The sequence below is a fragment of the Papaver somniferum genome, chromosome 11 (assembly GCF_003573695.1).
Source record: "Papaver somniferum cultivar HN1 chromosome 11, ASM357369v1, whole genome shotgun sequence".
In the NCBI taxonomy this organism is placed as follows: domain Eukaryota; kingdom Viridiplantae; phylum Streptophyta; class Magnoliopsida; order Ranunculales; family Papaveraceae; genus Papaver; species Papaver somniferum.
Genome location: NC_039368.1, coordinates 83,552,249 through 83,573,056, shown reverse-complemented (window position 1 = coordinate 83,573,056; position 20,808 = coordinate 83,552,249). Strand labels below are relative to the sequence as shown.

At 35.6% G+C, this 20,808-nt stretch overlaps 1 long non-coding RNA gene across 1 annotated transcript; it reads left to right on the top strand.

The window, feature by feature from the left end:
* The first annotated feature begins 10,117 nt into the window (after positions 1-10,117).
* On the top strand, positions 10,118-14,448 carry LOC113320996. The gene is made up of 2 exons (XR_003346402.1): positions 10,118-10,713; positions 13,884-14,448. It is a non-coding gene; the product is annotated as an uncharacterized LOC113320996 (long non-coding RNA).
* Positions 14,449-20,808: the final 6,360 nt, after the last annotated feature.

The window sequence follows — 20,808 nt, the reverse complement described above, 5'->3', positions numbered from 1 at the left end:
TTATCTGTGGTGCCCTCCTCTGACCAACTCATCTGTACTTGAATTTCAGAAGTACTTATACATTCCATATTTAAAGAGCACCATTTTCTGTTAAACCCTAATTTTTTCATGATATTCTCCAGAAAACTCCACTCAACTCTTTATCTTCGCTTTAATATGTAATGAGGTACATAAGGGAAATCAATGAATATCTACCATAAATAAAATCTATCTTCTCCTCTCCTCTCCCCTTCTTTCTAAGATAAAACCTAGCTTTCATTAATATCTTGCTCAAATTTGGTGCTTTCTAGATCATATCTAAGCTATATTTCTTCTTTTTTTTAAAATTTTAGTAGGTAGTTTCTGAATAAAACTGATTTTTGTATTGGTTATTAGTTCTTTCGACATGTTTCTTCGTTATTTTTGGAGCAAATTTTATTCGTCATTTGAGGTGATTTTCTCTTTGCTTTGAGGGCGATTTATTCAAACCTTGATCGTTGTTCGTGGCTTGCTATTCTCTATTCAAAAACATCGATATTTCAACATGGTTTGAATCCATATTCAATCGAAGGGATTTAGGGGATCTAGGTACATTTGGATTTTCCGTAGCGGTTTATGGCTAGAAACATGTACTTCCTCTGTCTTTTTTTATCTGTCCTAATTTCTGTTTATAAATATATTTGTCCCTTAAACTATCAAATATACCTTCTATTTTTTATAATCAAAAATTCATTTTTAATATAAACTTAATTGAAAATCTTAAATATTAGCACCATATATAAGGAAAAAATATTTATTCAATATCTTTGTATTAATCGTCATTCCTTTTTTAAATAAAAACATTTATGGATAATTTAAAAACCCTAATAAAACTTCTATTTATGGAATTGGTTTGATCAATTTATGAAATTAAGTGGAACTTGTAAATCCCTCAATCCATTCGCATCTAGTCTAGTCACCCATTCACTCTCGGATTTCAAGTTTGCCAGGCGTGGATCATATGCAGATTAAATTTTCAAATCTGCCATTTAGATGGTTTCCACCCGTCCGTGGCTCATCCCTTAATACCGTGAGAAAACTTTAAGTTGGGTTTATTAAAAGATGAACATGCCTAATATATGAGTGGGCCTCCAAGCATGTTTAGTATGATAATTATTTCCTCTGTTACTGAATTTTCCATTTACATTTCTTTGGATGATGAATTTTATTCATATAAATAGTTGGGAATTAAGAGAACGAGAGGAATAACCAAGTACCTAGATATTTTACACGTTCCTTAGAAATTCTAATTTAAAATCACAAGGGTAAAGGTCAGGGATATTGGAGTAAACTAGCAATGTATAATAAAGAGAGTAAAAACAATTATTAAACCTATTTTATTGAAAGATAAATCATGAATAAAAATTCACAAGAACATCTTATATCTTAGCTCTAGAGAAAATACAAATAAAGTTACCAAGCGTGGATAAAGAAAGAATTGATGGAATCGACGAAAAAATCATACCTCACCAGGATCAAACACTCTCAGGTTGGTAATGGTACATGTTTACAAAATTGGGTTGTTCCAAGCAACGTTCGTTCATGAATTTGTACTACTCGGGTAAGTAAATTTATATTGTCTAGTCTAACCAAATATGCCAAATTCCTAATTTATGGTGTAAATAAATTCCTAATTTTAAAAACTACAGTTCATGTTATTTGCATGTTTTGATGAACATTGGGTTGGATTTGATCCAGTCATTGCATTGTGCTTTGGAACAAATTGGTTTTGTTCTCAAAATAAGTTTGGCTCAAAATGTTTGGTCATTTCCTTTGCGAGAGAGAAGAAGGTTCTCTGAAACTGCTATTAGTTCTGATAAGATAGACTTGATAGGCAAGACTTGGTGGAGATATTGTAACTTGTTCGAATATTTTGTGATCTTGAAAAATATCTGATTTCCTGAATCGGTTTTCTGATTAATATACCGAGGCTAGCCTCTTTTTTAAGAAAAAAAATGTGTAAAATGGTTTCTGATTCTCAAATTACAGTATCCCTTTTTAGATAGATGTGATGTATAAAAAAGTAAAACATGCTTTCTTTCAAGATGGTGACGAGAAAATGGCCCCTTTCTTGTACCTGCACTTGCACAACCCCATCATGCTGGGGACTGCAACGACAAAGGATATCCAGTTCTGAATGGTGCAGACTTTTGAAGGGAGTAGAAGGAATAAACCTCTTGCTCTTGGTTCAGAAAAGCTTGACAAAGATAAGCAAGAGACTCTAGATAATCAACATATGAGGAAATTTATCCGGGAAGTCGATTCTTTACGGACACCATTGGCTTCAGTTGAATTTGAAAAGATAGACACTAGTCAAGGATTCCATGCCAAACTCCTCATGAAGAACACATCCTTGTACTCCTTCCTTGCCATGAAATTAGATTTCCTGGTTCACCTTAGTGAAACACCTTTCCTTGTTTTCACGCTAGAAGAGACAGAGATTGTAAATCCGGTGCGAGCTCAATCTAAGGTATTTAATATGAAATTTGTGTTTAAGGACTTAGGGCGTGATGTCCTTCATATTAACTCAATTCCTTCAAAGAATCTCCTTGGAATCAAAGAGTGGCTCAATGCGACAAGGGTCAAGTACTACGAGAACGATCAAGATGTTTCAAACTGGCGGACCAAATTGAAGACAATAACAGATGACCCAAAGAACTCCATAGACAGTGGAGGATAGGAGTTCCTCCAATCGGGGGAGGATGCCACCCAATACTCTGACATCTCTGAGGAGGGTCTTGATAAATAAGGCATGACTTCGGAAGAATCAGATCATGAATCTGATTCAAGTACAAAAAATAAACAAAAGTGCACGACCCCGATAAAGATGACTACACCAGTAAAAAAATAGGTAAATATGGTGATGTCGGACGAATCAGATTCCTAGAGAAATATGAATGCGTTACTTGTGAGTAAATTTTGGTCTAAAGTAACCATAGTATGATGACAGATGTAAGAGAATAGCGACGGTTTTATTTTGGTTATTGTAGTTGTAGAAAGTAATACATCATACATCTAACATTCAAGATGAACTAATTGCAAGATGAACAAAAGATATACGTGGTTCGGTATGACTGCATACGTCCACGGGGTGAAAGGAGGTGTGTATTATTTCTTCCCAAGGATTACAAGGATGATAACATTCAATGGAACAAAATACTTAGTCTCTCTCCTTACTCACTTACTTACAAAACCTGTCTTTTTCTTAATACATAGGTGTGTATTTATAGGCAAAAGGTGAATATAAAACCATACTACAGTGTTATGCTAATCTATCTATCTTGATGTTCCTCTCGGGTGGCTGGTAATGGTCGTTCCGATGTGCACCACCTGATACTGCTTACGGCCGACGAATGTCTTCCGATATACCATCATCCGACATGAATGTCTCATCCGAAGTGGACTCCTTACCCGATCCGAACCTGTTAACCTTCTGACCTCGGGCCCACCATGACTCGACTCTTCTTCTCCCCATGTGCGCTCTGTCAGTGGCATTTAGTGGCACTACGCCATTAGAAGTGACTCGATCTTCACACGTGTTCGGTTCTCACGTGGGTGTGGTAGATATATCTTTTAACGTGGACTAAGGATTGATTCCATACTTCTCTCCTATCATTCTTTGAGTACATCCTATCTTGAGATGATGCCACCTCCATCTGCCGATATTTTGCTATTACAGTTACCATGTAAATATTAATTATAATAATCATTTTTTCGCAGTTTTTTTGTTTTCTTTTGCAGTTTTTATTTCTTACTATTGAGAGGAGCTCTCATGCTCAAGATAAGCTGAGCGATGTCTTGTTCAAACAAGTTTCTAACCAGTTCATTTATCCAACATTTCCTTTCTTCTATTATCTCAAAAATATAAGTATATAAGTATGGGATACTTTCACTGCTAGATGGAACAACTCTGCAACTTGTGGATATCTAAACCCATGAACGTGGGATAAAAATTTTCCAAACCTGGAAAATAGGTTGAGTTAGTAAAAGGGTAGCCATTTAATTATTTCATCATGTATATTAGTGGTTAAGTTTCTCTATCCTGTATAATACTAGCGTCCAGCGAGCAGAAAAATAAGTTGTAACAGTTTGAGAAAATACAATATTGCATTACGTTTCCTCAGAAAAATATTTTATTCAATAGTAGTCTTAAGATCTAGACATAATGAAAATAAATGATTTTTAAACATCCTTGACGACCCTCAATCAACTGTCAAGTATATATCACTTTTGTGAAGCAAATAAATTTTGCATTCCGATTTTTGAGAATGACTTCTAAAATGGAGCTTCTGGATAGTTGTCAAACAAGCTTGAATGGTTTTAACCAAGGTTTGAAAAATGGTCGTTATTTCCAAAAAAATGGCTATTAAAACGGTCACGCCTATGTAGTGTGTCTGTGAGGGTCACTGATACCCGTGTCTATAAATCACCGATCAATAGGAAATAACGACATTATTTAGGCTCGTTATAATCGATTTCGCGCTTGTTATAACTGTGTTTTTTTTCTTCTAAAATTGAATTTTCTGTTTTTTCCTTTTAAATAACATTTAAACGTAGTGTAAAAGATAGAAAAGGAGAGAAGGAGAATTCTTATTCAATGTAGAAAACAAATAAATATTACGGCCTCTATTTATAGGGATAGACACAAGGGCATTCCGGTAATAAACGGGATTTACCCTTGATATAATTAACATTAATAAACGTTTATAACTCTCCCCCTGATGACCATTGTGTCTAAGTCACAAAAATATATCAGAAAAATCAAGAGAGAAAAAACCCGAAATTTGTGAGACTCATAACAGTGTTGAACATGCATATGCTTCCTCATTAAAACCTTGACAAGTAAACCTAGAGGGACAAACCTTGACGAATGAAAGAGTACAACGCGTTTAAGTCCTAATGATGCTCCCCTTGATGGATACTTCAGCGAAATCTTGGCCTACAAATCTTTAAGTCGACGCATTTCAATCTTGTGAACCGATTTCTTAAATGTAGAAGTTCGTAATGCCTTAGTAAAGAGGTATGCTAGATTGTGATTTGAGCGTACTTGTTGGATATCAATCACACCATCATTCTGTAAATCATGTGAGAAAAAGAACTTCGGACTGGTGTGCTTATTCGATCACCTTTGATGAATCCTTCCTTTAGTTGTGCAATGCAAGCAATATTGTCTTCGTATAATATTGTTGGTAAATCTTTAGTTAAAGGAAGTCCACATGATTCTTGAATATGATGTATTACTGACCTTAACCAGACGCTCTCACGACTTGCTTCATGGATTGCTAGTAGTTCAGAATGATTTGTAGATGTAGCTGAAATTGTTCGCTTCAATGATCACCAAAATATAATTGTATCTCCATAAGTAAACCAATGCCCAGTTTGTGATCGTCATTTATGTGGATCTGAAAGGTAACCTGCATCTGCGTACCCAATTAATTTTGATTTAGATTCATAAGGGTAAAATAGACCTAAATCAATAGTGCCACTAAGATGACGTAATAAGTGCTTGATTCCGTTCCAGTGTCTTCGAGTTGGAGCAAAACTGTATCTAGCTAACAGATTAAAATAAAATGCAATATTTGGCCTTGTGCAATTTGCAAGATACATAAGAGCACCAATTGCACTTAGATATGGCACTTAGGGACCAAGAAGTTCTTCACCATCTTCTTTAGGTTGAAATGGGTCTTTATTCACGTCAAGTGATCTTACAACTATAGGGGAACTCAGTGGATGTGCTTTGTCCATATACAATTATTTTAAGATTTTTTCTGCATAAGTAGATTGATGGACAAATATCCCATTTGATACATGCTCAGTTTGTAAACCAAGACAATACTTAGTTTTACCAAGATATTTCATCTCAAATTCCTTCTGCAACTAAGCAGCGGTTTCAGTGAGTTCTTTTAGAGTTCCAACAAGATTTAGATCATCAACGTATACTGCAATAATAGCAAACCCATAATTGTATTTCTTAATAAAAACACATGGACAAATAGCATTATTAGTATATCCCTGTTTCAGTAAATATTCAAGGCGATAATACCACATTCTTCCAGATTGCTTTAGTCCATATAGAGCTCTTTGATGTTTTATTGAGTATACAGTATGATCTTTGTACTTGTCTATTTCAGGCATACGAAATCCATCGGGAAGTTTCATATAAATGTCACCATCAAGTGAGCCATAAAGATAAGCTGTAACTACATCCATGAGATGCATTTCAAGCTTTTCACAAGCTGCCAAACTAATAAGAAACCAGAATGTGATGGCATCCATCACTGGAGAATAAGTTTCTTGATAATCAATACCTGGTCTTTGTGAAAAACCTTGTACAACGAGTCGAGCTTTATATCTCACAATTTGACTTTTCTCGTTACGCTTTCGTACGAATACTCATTTGTATCCGACAACTTTTACATTTTCAGGAGTTACAACAATAGGACCAAGAACTCCACATTTTACTAATGAGTTGTAATCTGCTTGGATTGCAACCTCCCACTTAGGCCAATCTTTTCTACGTCGACATTCTTCAATAGATTGTGGTTCAGGATCATCAATATTTTAAATGACATCAAAAGAAATTGTAAAGACAAATTTACTGTCAGGAATAATTATATTCCTATCCCAGTTTCGTGATATTGCGTATCTTTTTCTCGGATTTTAAGTGAACCCCTTAGTCAAATTATGCACCAGAGTGCCTAAAACTCTAATAGTCTAAGTGTTTTTTTTTTTTACACTTTTGGGCCGCCACAAAACCAAGGTTTGAAAAACGACCATTTTTTCCGAAAAAACGTCCGTTATAACGCTCACGCCCATATTCCGTGCCCGTGAGGCTCACCAACACGCTTACCTAAATAACACCGATAAATAGGAAAAAATGGCGTTATTTAGATCCATTATAACCGTTTTCACACCTGTGATTACCGTTTTTCTAAAATTAATATTTCAGTTTTTTTCTTCTAAATAACATTTTAACACACGTTTTTTACACCGTATTTTCCGTTTTCATACCGGTTAAACCCGTTTTTAAGGAAAAAAAATTTGAGTTGGAGAAATTCTTATACAATTTTTAATTTCAAACTTACAACTAAAATTTCATAAATAATCATTAAACACTTCAAATGTTATAAACTTACAATAAGTAATCTAGTGACAGTAGTGCTTGAAATTTTAAACTTAGACAAACCAACTTGTACCGGCATTTTTTTTCGACTTATTCAAGTATTTTCTGTTTTCTCGACGATTCTCAGTTGATTCCTCCTCCTTTTCCTCCGCCTCATATTGGTTCGCGTAATGCATTTGGCTGTCGTAGTTAACAGTATCGTCATCTTCATAACCATAGTCTTCTTCCTAATTATCATTACGATTATCTACTTCATTATTGATATTAATATTGGAATTATACTCTTCATTAATTCCTCGGGTATCTTCTTCTGGACGATCTTCAGTGTAATGAGAATTGTATATGGGATTTTCATTTTCATGACCTTGTGTATTGTCTCAAAATGTTAGGTTACCAAAGTCATAAACAAAGTTACTCACTGGCAACCTTTGATATCAGATTTCAACTTCTGGATCATGCCATTCGTATGGTGGAGGGAGAGGCTCTGGATTATTAGCTGCTTCCTCTTCCAATTCATTTAACCAATGTTCTTCCTGAGGTAAAACTGGTGTTTCATCATCCCCTGCTATCCAATCAAGCATATTTTCATCTGTCAGCAGGCTATGAACATCGTGGACATCGATGTTATGTCGCTTTGCTTTACCTTGAACTCTTTGCTGCTCCAATCTTAAATTGTATTGAACATATACCAAATCGTTTATTCTTGACGAAACTAAGCGATTGCGTAGTTTGGTGTGAATTCTTTCAAACACACTCCAATTCCTCTCGGATCCAGACGATGTGTTTGTCTGGCTTAGTATCTTTACCGCGATCCTCTGGAGTGATGGAAACTGAGCACCGTATGATAACCACCAGCTTCAGGATCACCTTGCAGAGCATCCAATCTTGATGATGGTGATGCAAATTGGCCTTGCATCATTTGCATTCTTCCCGCCTAAAAATATCAAAAACTGTGAATAGAAATTCATATAATTACGAAATTAATTGTTAATAAAAATTCACACCTCTAGCATGCATGTCGCTTGTTCTTGAGGGCTACTAATCATTTTTGATATAACTTCACTGAGACAAATTTGGGGCTGAGAAATTTCATTGTTGATGAGATTGGCTCCTGGGTTGTAGATATAATATGGATTCAGAAAATGCGCTGCAGCATGAAGAGGAGAACTCAACTGATCTTTCCATCGTCGGTTAATCACACCTACAATAGAATTATTTCGAGTTTTACCCAAACCCCTTTCTATAGTTTCCACACATGTAGCAAGTGCATGAAACAAATAACCCATGATAGGTTTATCTGAATCCAAGAAACGGATCATTTTCAATAAAGGATCACTTTCACATAGCAATAAGTGACATATATCAATTCATCATGCCATTTTTTTTTATAAAGAAACAATGATTTTTTACGTGCCAATTGATTCAAGTTGATGGACTATTTAATTATGAATATTAACATTTATTAAAACATTTCTTAAATAAATGATAATAAAATGAACAAAAAATCTATATTTCTTAAAACATTTCTTAGATAAAAATGAAACATTTATTAAGTAAATATACGTTAATAGAATGAAACATTTCTTCACTTAACATTTCTTAAATATTTCTCAAACATCATGAAAGAAAAAAACATCGATATTTCTCAAACATCTATATTCACTACTCTAACATCATGAAAGAAAAAAACGATAATAAATAAATTAATAACGTATTAATAAATTATATCTCTAATTGAATGAAAAATCTACAAAAAATAATTAATATTACCTCTTAAACTTGTATTTGAGAAATTCAAAATGTAAAGCATTCCTTTGAGCAAGAAGCAGAGAACCAGAGGTATTGATTTCATTTCAATTCTCTTCTTGTCCTTTTAAAGCATTCCTTTGGGCAAGAAGACATAATAGCCAGCAAATCGAAATATTCTTGAAACATTTGGAATCTTGTTGCATGCGTATATAAGCACATGCTAGCTATGTCTTTGATCATGAAACCAACTACTCTTTTTACTTTTTTTTTTTGTTTTATTTCTTTAACTTTTGAGTCTGAACTCTAAAGTACAGACCACATGTAGCATATACTGTACACACCTCCAAATGCAAAAGAAAAAGATAAATCGACTCCCTGACTTCCCTCTCTCACTCTCTTTTTCTCTAGCTAGTCTCTGACTCTCTTCCTGTTGCATTCCTTGTTGGTTAGTCTTGTAGCAAGTAGCTAAGAGCCTAGGAGTATTATTTGACAACAAAGTTTTGACTGCTTTTGAATCCGAATATGCATTATTGAAATATTGGGGAATGCATTGAACTATTCGAGTGACAACTTGAACATATCAAGTGGATAGTGATAGTATGCGTGTATAAATATTGTCGGTAGACGATAACTACAATGCATTGTTATAAGTCATAGACTTAGGGTTGTGAATTTTACTAGATATCCATAAATTTGTATGTTAAAAACCCATAAACAAATAAATAAAAAATCAAATAAATAAATTAAACCAAAAAAAATGAAAAAACGTAGTAACAACGTTATTTAGACCCGTTGTAACCGTTTTCACAGCTGTAATTACCGTTACATAGGAAATTCAGATCACAAATTATTTATTTTTCTTATTTAACCGTTATCACACCCGTTATTTTAAAAAAAAACGTCAAAAAAACGCGTTTCATTCCTATATAACGCGTTTTTGACCCAAAACGTGCTCACACCCGTCAAAACACGTTATAAAGATCACGCCTAGTACCTGTGACCTGGGCCGTGACCCGTTTTTCGAACCTTGCTCAAAACTAAATATTTGCCTAGACAAATTTAGTTGAAACCCTTGGGTGCCTTAATGATTTTTATGCATGCTTGACACGTGAATAAATGAATTCAGCTGTGTGTCATTTGGTTTGAGCTGTAATAAAAAGGGGAGATCAGCTGGAGTCTGTTTTTCCCTTTTTTTTCTTTTTTTTTTTTTCTTTTTTCTTTTTTCTTTTTTCTTTTCTCCCTTCGCCTTCTCTCTTTAGCAATTTCCTTCTCTCAATGAAAATAAAAGAATCTTAGAAATTGGTTGTGGCTAAATGTTTATGGGGATTGAGCTACTTTTATGAGGGAATTTTTGATACAAGTTGAAAGAGATTTGGTTAAAGATTTTGGGCGAGAAGCTAGGTTTTTGCCTAAGTTCTTGGCAGTGAAATCAGTCAAGGTTTGATGATGTTTCCCTTTGAATAGATGGCGAACGGATGAAATTCAAGAGGTATTATTAGAGTTCTATAGGGATAAACATTGAGTCTTTGTCTGGATACAAATTCGTAAGGGTTTTGAACTCTTAAATCAGCGGGAAAACAGCCGAATTGCGAGCCGTTGACGATGGTTTATGGTGACAATTGTCTAGGATTATTAATATCTTGGAGTTTATGGTTGGTTAGGAACTTGGGTCTGTTCCTAATTCGAATTTGCAGAGATGGAGAATGTAAAGGGCTTAGAATGCAATACCAAGGATGTCTCACCCTCTCCAGTTTCATGCATGCAAACTGTTTGATAAAAATCCTGGAAGAAGACTTATTTGTCTTTGATACTAGCATCTTGAGGTAAGGTCTCTGATGCTACAACCAAAATTACCATGATGCATATGAGGTATATTTAAGTTACTAATTTCTTCATATTGATGTTCTTTGAGAATCACTAATCCACTGCCAAAATCATTGGATTTGAGATTGGAAAACATTGGATTTGTTGTTGATTTTGTAGTTGATTGCATGGAAGGTAAGGGAAACTTCTCATTCTTAATTTTTATTATTGAAATATTCTCTGACCTATTCCCTGGATACTTCTTTGATCAATCTATTCCTTGGTGATTAATTCCTCACTAAATTCCAAGCAAGGGTAAATTAGGTTCATGAATATATGAGATTTTATGGATTTGAATCAATTTGTTTCTGACTCTAAGTTAGCATAATTGTGAAACTTTGGGGGTCTCCCTCTCCAACCATGTTTTTATTACTCTAATGGATATTTGTGTTAAATTTTTCATGCTATGGTGTTGATTGATGTTGCCAACGTCACTAGATAGATATTTATAGGCTTAAAGGTGTGATTAGTCATGTAAACCCAACATATATATGCGTCGTATGCGTCCAATATCTTATGATTCAGCCGTTCGAATGTGATGAATTTTTAGCACATTGAACTTATTTTAGTCCTACTGATGCTATAAAAATTTGACCACAATCGGACATCGTTAGGAACTGGAAACGATAAACTAACTACGACTGTGTTCAGAAAGGAATGAAATCTGAACAGTCCACTTACACATGATGTTTCTCGTTACTCGTTTATCGGAATAAGCTAGGAATTTTATATGTCATGGGAAATGTTGTTAGTAAGGTGTGGTATAAAATTCAGCATAAACAAATCATATTTGGTAGTCGAGAACATATGAAAGTTGTGCCTGAATTCTGCAGGTCCGTAGTGCAGGCAGTCTGGTTCGAGTATGCTGTGATTTTTTTATATGTTTTTAACTAACCGTTAGAATACTGTGATTTTTGGATATGTTTTAGTTCTATGATTCATCTAGCTTCTGTATAAAATTTACGACGATCGGGTAATATTAGCTACTGAAAACCATGAATAAATCGTGACTGCACTCTGTAAACAGAAACCTGTGCAGCCTTGGCTATCTCACTAACTCTTTGAATTCTTTAGTTCAGCTATGGAGATACATTTGATGTGATTGTTTTGTGCCATGTCATTGTGTACCATCTCTTTTCCATATAAATCCTTGTTAACTTTAGTAGTGTTTAATGATACCATGGTCTGTTGGAATGACACTAACTGAATTGCTTTTGAGCATAATATTTATGGAGTAAAGACTATCCAATAAGATGTTTATGCAATTGTGATTTTTGGTTCAGTTGTATTAGTTCTTGTATTTATTTTCGTAAATATGGATTGTGCACATCCATTCCGTTTGTGTGCAGTGTTAGTTTGAAATTTCTATTTATCCTATGTGTCGGCTCTCAACATGTTGTAATTGTGGTGGTGGGACAATTGAGGTGACTGTGTATGGAACCATTGCTAGATATATTATTTATTTAAGAGATCTCTATTGGTCAAATTCTTGCAAAATGCTTGTGCGGGTTTGTATGGATTCATTTCGTGGTATCCAGATTGGGGCATCTGCTGTAGTCAATGGTCGTGTTTCTCTGTTCGCATATTGTTAATATCCACTCTATCATCTAACCAATTTGGGACAAATTAGTCTAGGCGACAAGACTTTTAACACAGATAAATGAAGAGAGTAAGGTAAAGACACTTGTGACATGTGAATGTGTATTCATTTGCAATTGAGTAGTTGGCTTTAATATTAAAAAGTGGCAATGGATGATCCTTCTTTAAATGAATTGTGAAGATTTTCTTTGGTCCAAAATTATATCTCGAAAGTGTTCTATAAAAATGGATGATTCGGGTCAAAGTCTCTTTCTTTATGCTTTATTTTGTAGTCTATTGTTGATTTTGAGTGGCAGTTACAAATATAGACGAAGATGTTGACATCTTAATTAAGAATTGCTAGGGATAGTTTTTTCTATGCAATTCATACTATCCTCTATAAGAGATTGTTGTTTTCATACAAGCAGTTCATACAGTCTATGCAAGAGATGGTCGCTATCATAAAATGGATAGCTCAAATCATCTTATAAGAGATAGTTGCTACTATGGGCGGTTCATGCTATCTAAAATAATTGACAAACTACGACCGTGCTTGATCCCTTCAAGCAACGAACAGGGTACATAGGCAGCCGCTATGCGGTTCAGCACAACTCCGCAAGGTTGTTCATATCGTCTGAAAATGATTGGTTGTTGCGTTGCAGTTCATAACATCTATTCCGGGATGATTTCAATACTGGCATTGGCAATTGGACAATCTTTATTATCGGTAACTGGCCGATAGTGGGTTGGAAACCGACCATCCTTTATCAATATCGTCTGAAAATGATTGGTTGTTGCGTTGCAGTTCATAACATCTATTCCGGGATGATTTCAATACTGGCATTGGCAATTGGACAATCTTTATTATCGGCAACTGGCCGATAGTGGGTTGGAAACTGACCATCCTTTATCATTGGCAACTGGCCGATAGTGGGTTGGAAACTGACCATCCTTTAACTTGGCAACTGGCCGATAGTGGGTTGGAAACTGGCCGTCCTTTAACTTGGCAACTAGCCAATTTTTATCGGCAACCGGCCGATAGTGGGTTGGATACTGGCCATCCTTTATCATCGATAACTGGCCGATAGTGTGTCGGAAACTGGCCAGCCTTTAACTTGGCAACTGGCCTATTTTTATCGGCAACTGGCCCATAGTGGGTTGGAAACCGCCCATCCTTTATCATCGGCAACTGGCCGACAGTGGGTTGGCAACTAGCCATCCTTTAGCTTTCAGCTGAACAATTTTTATCGGCAACTGGCCGATAGTGGGTTGGTAACTGGCCATCCTTTAACCTTAGCAACTGGACGTAAAAATTATTAAAATAGACAACTGGCCGTATATAAAATTATTAAAATAGACAACTGGTCGTATATTATTGGAGTTGGCAACTGGCCATCTTCCATTTTGGCAACCGGTAATATTAATCGTTAAAATTGGCAACTGGCCATGTAAGTGTATTATATTTATTAGCAACTGGTTGTCTCTCATTTTGACAACTGGTTGTCTCTCATAATTGGAGAATAAATGCTAAGTGTGCTTGCTTATAATGCAGTATGGGCGAGTTTCTCAAAATAATTTGAAGATCCAGTTACTTGAGTGGCGTATCGGAGAGTTGGAGTTTGCTAAGCGGGCCGAAACCCATTTCGCTGGAAGTCCAAATTTTCTGATCCATTACAAGTTTCGTCTTGTACCAACATAGTTTATGGAGATCTCATTGTTTGAGGTACATCTTCCTCTTCAGGTGCAACTAGTTCATTGGTATTAGATTGACCAAAGATTTCATTAGTATTAGATTGACCAAAGATTTTAGATATGGTGGCTTTTTCTGGAATTGCCACATTTTGATTTCTTTTTTCGTGGAACTGAATCTTCTGCACCAAGAGGTCTTCCAGGATGCTTTAAGCATGTTTTGGACTTATCATGATGTCCATCTGGGATATTGACTCTTGCTGGAGTGTTTGCAGCAGGTATATGTGATTTTGTTACCCTACCTGTATTAGTAAATGCACCAGGCATTTGATTTGCAATATTTTTCAAATGTATGATTCTTTGAACCTCAAGTTCACATTGTTTTGTACGAGGATCAAATTGGGCTAATGATGGTGTATTCCATAAAATTTCACAACGTTCCTCAAGTTTTGTATTCCCCCCCCCCCCCCCCCCCCCCCCCCCCCCCTCTAACGACGGGAAATTCGACTCATCAAATTGGAAATCAGCAAATATTGCTTTAAAAACATCTCCTGTTTGAGGTTATAAATACCGAATGATAGATGAAGAATCATAGCTAACATATATATCGAGTCTATGTTGAGTACCCATTTTCGCTCTCTGTGGTGGAGCAATAGGAACATACACAGCAAAACCAAAAGTTCGAAGATGAGAGATATTTGGTTGATGCCCATATACGAGTTGTACATGTGAGTAATTTTGATAGCTGGTTGGTCTTATACGGACCAGTGCTGCTACATGTAATATTGCATGACCCCATGCTGAAAATGGAAAGTTAGACCATAAGAATAATTGTCGGGCAATCAATTGTAAGCGCTTAATAAATGATTCCGCTAAGCCATTTTGAGTGTGCACGTGAGCTATGGAGTGTTCGACATCAATGCCAATTGAGATGAAATAATCATTAAATACTTTAGAGGTAAATTCACCAGTATTATCAAGACGAATAGTTTTAATAGGAAAATCTGGAAACTGAGCTCGTAGCTTAATAATTTGTGCAAGAAGTCTTGCAAATGCAACAGTACGAGTCGAAAGTAAGTAAACATATGACCGTCGTGTTGAAGCATCAATAAGAACCATAAAATAACGAAATGGTCCACACGAAGGGTAAATTGGTCCACATATATCACCTTGAATTCGTTGCAGAAAATTAGGTGATTTGATGCCAACTTTCATCAATGGTGGCCTAATAATCAATTTCCCTTGATAACAAGCGATGCATGGACAATCATTAAATGATAATAATTTTAGCCTATTTAGAGGATGTCCATATGAGTTTTCAATAACATGATGCATCATAGTTGATCCCGGTGACCCAAACGCTCATGCCAAAGTGTAAAAGTACCGGGATCAGAAGTCTTGGGATAACTCACAACATGTGATTCAATTAGGATAGTGCGATATAATCTAGGAGACAGGGATGGAAGATTTTCTAGGACTTGTTTATTACTTGATACAATGGCAGTAATGCACGGATACTCTTTGTTAGCGTCATTTGTTGTCTCAATATGATAGCCATTAAGACGAATGTCTTTAAAACTCAACAAGTTGCGTTTAGATCTTGTTGAAAATAAGGCATCTTGGACATGGATTTTTGTACCATTAGAAAGCATTATCAATGCTTTTCCATGTCCCTCAACAAGGTTAGAAGTCCTTGAAATTGTAGTAACATTGGCCGTAGCTAACGTTAAATGGGAGAAAAACCTTTTGTTACGAAAGATTGTGCGTTGTCGCACTGTCAACAAGACATATATCTTTGTCAGTTGTTTTTGGATTTTCATTAGAAATATCCATATCGCTTTAGAAAAATAAAGACAATAATATAAGTTATGGAGAATGTTAGAGCACTGCTCGGTCGAACTCACATGCGTTGCTATCTCAAGCATGTTTGTCAATGTTAGTGATCAAAACTATAAGTCTTGATTTCTAGCCTATTTATAGATGTCTCGAATTAGGACATAGTTTGTGTAGTTGAGCTTAGACTTCGCGACACTTATCACTTGAAGACGAAGAACTACTAAGGAGAGCTTGTGGAACATCATCGACAAAAGGTATGTGGAGACTTAAACTCATCTATCACTTGGAAAGTCTATTCTACTCTATCTCCTATATTGAGACATAAGTCGTGTTACGATATAGTTTTCTCTATACACATTTGAGATTTCGAGTTGATTATATCTCGCTTACATATTTCTCGAAATATGTGTTGGTAAGCTTTCGCTTCGACCAAGTTCATCTTATATCATGAGAAAATTTCTGAGTAACATCTTACATGGTCTGTGTGATACAATCATTTGGTGTAAGACCTGAAATATTTCGATAATGATTATTTCAATATCTTGAAAATTTCTTTGATGTTAATAGTGTGTGAAAACGGCTATTGTCATTATAGAAGAATGTTTCAATGATTGAAATAAAGAGTTTAGAATCCTGTAACCATCCTTGGATATAAGCATAGTGTGTTCACACATTAGTGTATAAGTCCAAAATCGAGAGCCTAAAGTATGCATACTTGTGTGTATACAAAAAGGTTGTAGGAGACTGGGTAAGTATGCTTACCCATACGCATACTGGCGGAAGTTCACGTCAGTGAATTTCTGCTGAGTTTGAAACCAAAACCAAACTCACCTGGTTACCTAAAGTACGCGTACCCGTACGCATACTGGCGGAAAGTTCACGTCCGTGAATTTCTGCTGACTTTGAAAACTAAAACAAAGTCAAATCCGGTTACTTAAGTACGCATACTTAAGTGGTTACTTTCTAAAATCGGTTGTATATGAACCTAAAACATTTATCAATAAGGAATACAATCTTTGCAAACCGTGGCTATAATGTTCATGTATTGATTCGATTGAATCAAACCGATTTTGCTTCAATCGTGTTCTTGTATAAATCCATGAGAATATAGCAATTGAACAACTCTCTAACTAGTTTTTTTTGAGTCATTTGAACTAGTTATGGTTAAGATGAATAAGGTTGATATGAGAGTAATCATATGACTAACCTCGGTTAAATATTTGTGAACCAACATGGTGTACACGTTTGGGTACGGTTACATAAACCTAAATGATGGTACATTTCATTTGTTTGTAACAATCTAAGTTCGATCTAACGGTTGAAAGATATTAGCTTGGTTAAATCAGGTTTTTCATCTAACGGTGAATATTGAATGCTTTGTTACCAAGGTAACTTGGATTGAAAATCCTGATTTGAAAACTATATAAAGGAGAACTCTAGCAACTGGGAAACCTAATCCCCACACCTTATGTGTGCTACTAGTTTCATAACTAGAGTCGATTCTCCTTTAACCTTAGGTTTCTTCTCGAGACCCTATAGGTTAACGACTTGAAGACTTCATTGGGATTGTGAAGCCAGGCCCAACTATTCTCTTTGTAGTTGCGTGATCTGATCTTGCTGTTTCTATCGTGATTGAGTGTAATTGTAAAATTGGCTTGAGATTTATATCTCCGATAGGCAAGATAGAAAAGTAATCACAAACACCTTCGTCTCATCGTTTGTGATTTCACAATAACTTGTTTCTCTAGTCGATTAAGTTTATTGTGAGGTGATTGATAATACTAGGTTGTTCTTCGGGAATATAAGTCCGGTTTATCAATTGGTTCCTGTTCACCTTGATTTATCAGCTAAGGGAACAAAAACTCTTGGGTATTTATGTGGGAGACAGATTTTTTCAATCCTATAGACTTTTCTGTGTGAGACAGATTTATTTATCAAGTCTTCGACTTTGGGTCGTAGCAACTCTTAGTTGTGGGTGAGATTAGCTAAGGGAATCAAGTGCGTAGTATCATGATGGGATCATAGACGTAAGTAGCACAACTGTACCTTGAATCAGTGTGAGATTGATTAGGGTTCAACTACAGTCCAATCCGAAGTTAATTGGTAGTAGGATAGTGTCTGTAGCGGCTTAATACAGTGTGGTGTCAATCTGGACTAGGTCCCGGAGTTTTTCTGCATTTGCGGTTTCCCCGTTAACAAAATTTTGATGTCTCTGTTATTTCTTTTCCGCATTATATTTTGTTATATAATTGAAATATCACAGGTTGTGCGTTAAGATCACTCAATTAGAATATCCAACCTTTGGTTGTTGATTTACATTGATTGACACTTGAACATTGGTCTTTAGTACCGTTCAAGTAATTCCTCTTATATTCATTCAGGCTCGTAAATTTCTATTTTCTGATTGCGGATTGAATTAAGAGTTAGAGATATTTAATTCTTTGATATACTTTATTCTAGATTAAATCTGATTGTCTAGTTGATTCTCTAGAAAGTGTATTGGAGTAAGTCCTCTCAGATTGCCAAATGAATTGTTCGGTGTGGTTGTTAGACCCCCCGTATTTTCAGAGAATAAATACTAAGAAAATAATTTCATTACTAAAGAGAATTTCAATAACTAACACATTAAAATCAACTTCCTAAAAGAAAAAACAATCCTTGGAAAAAAATATGACATAACATTATCACTTATTCAAATCAAACTACTACTCAATCTACTAAAAAGAACTGATCATAAATATCAAGATGGGGAATATCCATGTATTCAAACTCATTTCCATCATTCTTGAAGTCAGAAATATCAAGATGGGCAATATCCATTGGTACGTCATATTGGGCAAAATTTGTTTCATCCTTCTTTTCCTTTCCTTTAATAGACGCCTGATAAAGATCATCCGGGTGCCTTGAAGTACGACAAACATTTGCCCAGTGCCCTGGTGAACCAGAACAGTGATAGACAGATTAATGGTTGCTAGAGCATTGCTCGGTCGAACTCGCATGCGTTGCTATCTCAAGCATGTTTGTCAATGTTAGTGATCAAAACTATAAGTCTTGATTTCTAGTCTACTATAGCTAAGATCTCGGACTAGGATAGAAAGTGTAGTTGAGCTCAAGAACTCCATGGAAATCATCATACAAGACGAAGGACTACTCAAGGAACTGGTGGATCTTCATCGACTAAAAGGTATGTGGAGACTTTAACTTATATATCACTCAAAAGTCTATTTATCTTCTATCTTGAGACAAAAGTCGTTTTCCTATATAGACTTAGATTATACACATTTGGTTTTTGGGGCCGAGTTTAGCCCGCTATCTATTTCTCGAAATATGTGTTGGTAAATCTTTCGCTTTAGCCAAGTTCATCTTTACCTAGTGACGAAAGTCATGTGATGTTTCAATCACTTTGAAAATTGCTCTGACGAAAAATGGTTTGTGAATAACAACTATATAACGTTGTCTAAGAATGTTTCAATGATTGAAATGAGAGTTTAGACTATATAACCATTTGGAGGATATAAGCATTGTTGTGGAAACACATATATGTATAAGTCCTTATTGCTTGAACCGAAGTTTGCGAACTTTGTTGATCAAGTGAACCGGAGAAGTGCGTGAGCTAAGTCCGCTCAGTCCGCGAACTGGCAAAGTTCTCAAAACTGAGACTTTGTGATGGAGTTTGTGAACTCCATCCGGGAACTTAAGTCTGCGAACCCAGTCCGCGAACTTGAGTAGGTTATGTCTGAAAACGATGTTTAGTGAACTTATCTTTATAAACTAAGGAATGCAATTGCAAACCGTGTCTATAGAGTTCATGAACCGATTCATGTGAATCAAATCGTTTTTGCTTCAATTGTGTCTTGTGTAGTACATAATATTTCCTTGCAATTAAAAAACTCTCTAACTAGTTCATTTGAGTCATTTGAACTAGTTATGATGAAAAAGAATATGGTTGATATGAAAGTGATCATATGGAAAAACATTTGGTTAATTATTGTTGAACCAACTAATGTAAGCCCAGGAACGTGCATTTCATTTGTGTATAACAAGCTATGTTTTCGATCTAACGGTTGATAAATATTAGCTTGAATCGAATTAGATTTTCATCTAACGGTGAATATTGAATGCTTTGTTACCAAGCTAACATCGATTGCAAACCCTGATTTGAAAGAATATATAAAGGAGAAATCTAACAACTGGGAAACCTAATCCCCACACATTCTGTGTGATACTAATTGTTTAAATAATACGCGAAAATACTCGGCCTGCCTGTATCCGCCCGAGCCCGCCTGTACCCGAAGTAGCCCAAAGCCTGTTATGGCCCGTCATGGACCACCCAGCCCGGCCTGGATTAAATTATTGGGTGGTCTCGGGCTTTGCGATTAATTATGATGCCCGGCCTGATACCCGGCCTGGTGCCCGGCCTGAAAGCCTTCTATGTGCCATTAATCATTTAATATCCTCTTAAAAAGACTTAAAAGTTACAATTTTATAATTGTCAACTTTGTGTCAAGAAAAATAAAATATATAATTGTTTTTACTTATAATTAACCTTTTCAAAACATTAATGGTAATATATTTTCTTATTAGAAAGTTTATTGTACTCTAATTAATTATTTATTATAAGCTAAAATTAAAAATTTATCAGTGTAATTTAAATATAAAATAATACTATCACATACGATATGCGATGTTGGAAAGGAAAGGATATTGTATTTAATACCGTTCATTTGAAAATTTAAACTTAAAAAAAAAATAGTGGCTTGTCCGGCCCGATCTGGCCTGCCCGTATAAAAAGCGGGCTTTGGGCGGTCTTTGGGTAGCAAATTATCTACTTGTGCCCGGCCTGTCCGGCCTGAATTTTTTTACGGACTCACAAATATTAAGCCTGGCCTGCCCGGCGTGTCTTAGTTTTTGGGTCGGGCGGCCCGGCCTGCCCGAATTTACAACCCTACCTT